The following is a 4229-nucleotide window of genomic DNA, read 5'->3' as shown; positions in this document are numbered from 1 at the left end:
AATAATTTATTAATTCGAAGACTAATTGATCAGATAAAATATCTGAAAAGTTATTTTAGGAAATGATAACTTTGTAATCTGAATATTTTTCCTTGGTGCCCCGACTTCCTAGTAAATTACAGTTACATGATTAATAAGTTGATCGCGTAATACTAATTACAGAGAATCTTTGATAAATATAAAACTTCAATTAAATGATAGTAAAGACACGATACTTGATTAGGCCCATAAGCACGTGCGTACATAGGAGGTCCCGTAATGGGAAGAAATTTAATCTACTTTCATTCCTGAGTATACAGTGCATTTGAAAAGTATTCAGACCCCTTGACATTTGTCATTTTGTTACGTTATAGCCTTATTCTCAAATGTATTAAATGTTTTTTTTTCCCCATCATCAATCGACACAGAATGGCCTATAATAACAAAGCAATAACAGGTTTTTAGAATTTTTTTGCAAATGTTTTTAAAATGAAAAACATTAACATAAGTATTCAGATCCTTTACTCAGAACTTTGTTGAAGCACCTTTGGCAGTGATTACAACCTCAAATCTTCTTGGTTATATTGCTACAAGCTTGGCACACCTGTATTTGGTGAGTTTCTCCCATTCTCCTCTGCAGATCCCCTCAAGCTCTGCCAGGTTGGAAGGAGACTCAGAGACTTGTCCCGAAGCCACTCCTGCGTTGTCTTGGCTGTGTGCTTAGGGTCATTGTCCTGTTGGAAGGTGAACCTTCCCCCTAGTCGGAGGTCTGAGCGCACTGGAGCAGTTTTTCTTCAAGGATCTCTCTCCATTCATCTTTCCCTCAATCCTGACTAGGCTCCCTGTCCCTGCCGCTGAAAAACTTCCCCACAGTATGATGCTGCCACCACCATGCTTCAACGTAAGGATGGTGCCATGTTTCCTCCAGACGTGACGCTTGGCATTCAGGCCAAGGAGTGCTGCAGAGATGGTTGTCCTTCTGGAAGGTATCTCCCATCTCCACAGACAAACTCCGGAGCTCTGTCAGAGTGACCATCGGGTTCTTGGTCACCTCCCTGACCAAAGCCCTTCTACCCCAATTGCTCAGTTTGGCCGGGCAGCCAGCTCTAGGAAGAGTCTTGGTGGTTCTAAACTTCTTCCATGTATTAAGAATGATGGGGACTTTCAATAATGCAGACATTTTTTGTTACCCTTCCCCAGATCTTTGCCTCGACACAATCCTGTCTCGGAGCTGAACGTACAATTCCTTTGACCTCATGGCTTATCTCACCACTACGCCTCTCTAAACTCACTATCTCTCTAAACTCACTATGTTTATTTTACCCAGGACTGAGAGAGAAATTCGATCAGATCCATCCACCACATTCTTGGCGAGTTGCAGTTCCACCTCTTCTGTCAGAGTTTCTCCAGTGGACACAGATGATAAGATGAATGGAGATGATCAGTTCAATAAAAGTGAACATTCAACATTCATGCATTACACAGCAACCAGTTGTAGGTGTCGGTCTTCTCTGTTCCCTCCGCCTGAGAGACAGTGATAGAGCACAGAGAGAGGAGAGAATGTAGATAATTGGAGGAGATGAATAGAAAGGGAGATACTTTTCAGTCAGAGGCAGTTACACAAAATGGTATATGTACAACCTAAAACTAAGTTCCACCACAACAATAGGCTACATACCTTCACCAGCAGGCTCTGTGTGACTTTGTAGATGTGTCCTCTCTCCTTTACTTTCACAATCTCATTGTCACACACAGCGTGGGACTGGACAGGCTCTGGATGTTAAAATCCCCTACACACACATTGACAGACCGAGTGCAGCACAGGTTACACAACATCCAATACGCTGACTGAGAGTACACAACTCAGATTGACATCCATTCTGCTGTTTGAACAGTTGAATGGAGACTGGTGACTTACCCAGCACTGAGGGTGCCATTGTCCAACTGAAGGTCTTTCGTCCATTGGCACACAAGCATGATGAATACTGGACATCATTCAGGGGTGTGAGAGTGTAGTCTAAGGAAGGAGCCGCAGTCACAGAAACCTGCCCAAGAGGAACACTTGTAAGACAACATGGAAAACCCAAGACTGATACACTGGGTGTAATAAAAAATAAATAAACACTGACTAGGCAAACTGCAACAAAACACAACATTTTATACAACTCGAGAAACTCATGAAACAACTCAAGAAACAATCATGATGCGGTGCCGTACCATGATGCACTTGGACAGGTAGTTGAACACAGTGGCCTTCAGCTCAAAATGCTCTCCACGGATGATGGCGTAAGGCAAGGGGAGTTCCGGGAAGAATTGCTGTAAAACTGTAAATTTTACCGGAGCAGCCAGACCGAAACCACCAGGGGCCAGGCAGAATGCCTCTGACTCCCAGGAGGTGATGGTGTCTGGAACCTTAAGGGGCACATCTGCTGATCCGGACTCCCTGTAATGCAGAGGTCAGAGTTCAAACAGAAAGCCACTAAGTGTCCCATAGAGAACAATGGAGTATGACTTACAAATTCTTTGAACAATGTTTCTTTAGATTTTTAAAATGTATTTAAGCTTGCCCCATTGAGGACCTCTTTCCTAAGAGAAATCTGGCCGAGGGAAAAGTGGGCCAAGTTGAGCCAAAGGAGTAAATTGAGCCTCCCTTGTTTCTAGGAAACCATACACAAAATGAATAATTTGACCAAATCTTTAGGAAGAGGACATCATTTCATGGAGTCTGAAGGAAGAAACCACATGGAAAAAGTTGGTTCCAAAAAACTGATTTTCACCAGGTCAAATTCATTGTGTTAGCGGTTTCACTATGTTCGGATCTAAACCAAAGTAGATAATTGCAATATTGTTCTATACATCAGTTGGGATCTCTATAAACTTCAATTTGATGTCCTAAACCTAGCATGAAAGTGCATCATTGTGGCTGTGTGGGCTAATATAGTCAAAATATGTCTTGGGTTAAGTTGAGTCGATCGCCATGTGGTAAGTTGAGCATCCTAGGCATAATGCAAGGCAATATAGGTTTACAGGTTTATTTCCATGCAATATTTCAAGAGGGAAATGTCTTATCTTACCGTTGTCACTGTTGACTGTATTTCAGGGCTGTCTTCGATGTTCACTTGGTTCTAGCTTCAGCAATGCAATACGTATGTATTTTCTTTCTCATTGTTAGGTCATGAGGATTATTTTTCACAGTATACTCATCTGTTCATCATCTCATTATGAATGTTTTCATGTTTTTTGTATGTGTCGTCAACGACAGGGCTCTATAGTATCTGTCTTGTCGGTGTATCTGTTTGTGTTATCTTGATGGTTCTGTTACTCTTTCTCTAAATGGATTTGTGTTTGACTACATCTACCTTAGCTCAATAAATTATTAGGAGATATTCATAATGGAGATTATAGCCAGGACCAGTGGTGATTTTAGCATGTAAATCTTGGTGGGGCAAACAAAAACAATTGCCACCAAAGACACTACACTAAATAACACATTAATTGCACTATAACAGTGACAAGCGGTGCCTACAAACTGTTAGGGCCTACATAAAGCTGTCCAAACAGCAGAGCTTTCTTTCCAGCACAATGGAGTGAGTCCTTACCACCGCTACACCTGGCTGAATCCTTACCACCGCTGCACCTGGCTGAATCCTTACCACCGCTACACCTGGCTGAATCCTTACCACCGCTACACCTGGCTGAATCCTTACCACCGCTACACCTGGCTGAATCCTTACCACCGCTACACCTGGCTGAATCCTTACCACCGCTACACCTGGCTGAATCCTTACCACCGCTACACCTGGCTGAATCCTTACCACCGCTACACCTGGCTGAATCCTTAACACCGCTACATCAGCGGAGCCTTGTCTGGCAGCAAAACAATCAATTCAGCCTCGTTTACTGCCTTTTTAAAAACACAGCTGATATGGTTGACTTGCTTAAACAAATGTGTTTTTTACTGACAATTGAAATGTACAAACTATGGCATAAGGGAATGATGAGCTGATGAGGCATTCCATTATTTCGATTAAGACATTAATGAGTGAGAGACGACAGACGCAGTCAGTATAACTATGTGTTCAGCACTTTTGTACAGTGACAGAATGCAGAACATGGGCTGCTCTTACAGTATTTTCCCTGTACTCGAAGTCAGAACCATAGGATAAATAAGCATATAAGCAATGAAACCTCTTACAATATTAGATGATGACATTTCTGAAAAACAGGTTATATGTGCAGCACCACCGAGT

The 4229-nt window shown here is 42.3% G+C and overlaps 1 long non-coding RNA gene across 1 annotated transcript; it reads right to left on the bottom strand.

The window, feature by feature from the left end:
- Positions 1 to 1127: 1127 nt before the first annotated feature.
- On the bottom strand, positions 1128 to 3550 carry LOC118944025. The gene is made up of 4 exons (XR_005039332.1): positions 2197 to 3550; positions 1898 to 2024; positions 1658 to 1769; positions 1128 to 1503 (listed from the first exon to the last, which is right to left on the bottom strand). It is a non-coding gene; the product is annotated as an uncharacterized LOC118944025 (long non-coding RNA).
- Between the last annotated feature and the right edge of the window lie 679 nt (positions 3551 to 4229).

Source organism: Oncorhynchus mykiss, chromosome 24, assembly GCF_013265735.2.
Source record: "Oncorhynchus mykiss isolate Arlee chromosome 24, USDA_OmykA_1.1, whole genome shotgun sequence".
Taxonomy (NCBI): Eukaryota; Metazoa; Chordata; class Actinopteri; order Salmoniformes; family Salmonidae; genus Oncorhynchus; species Oncorhynchus mykiss.
The sequence above is the reverse complement of the archived record's forward strand: the minus strand, read 5'-3'. Positions and strand labels throughout refer to the sequence as shown.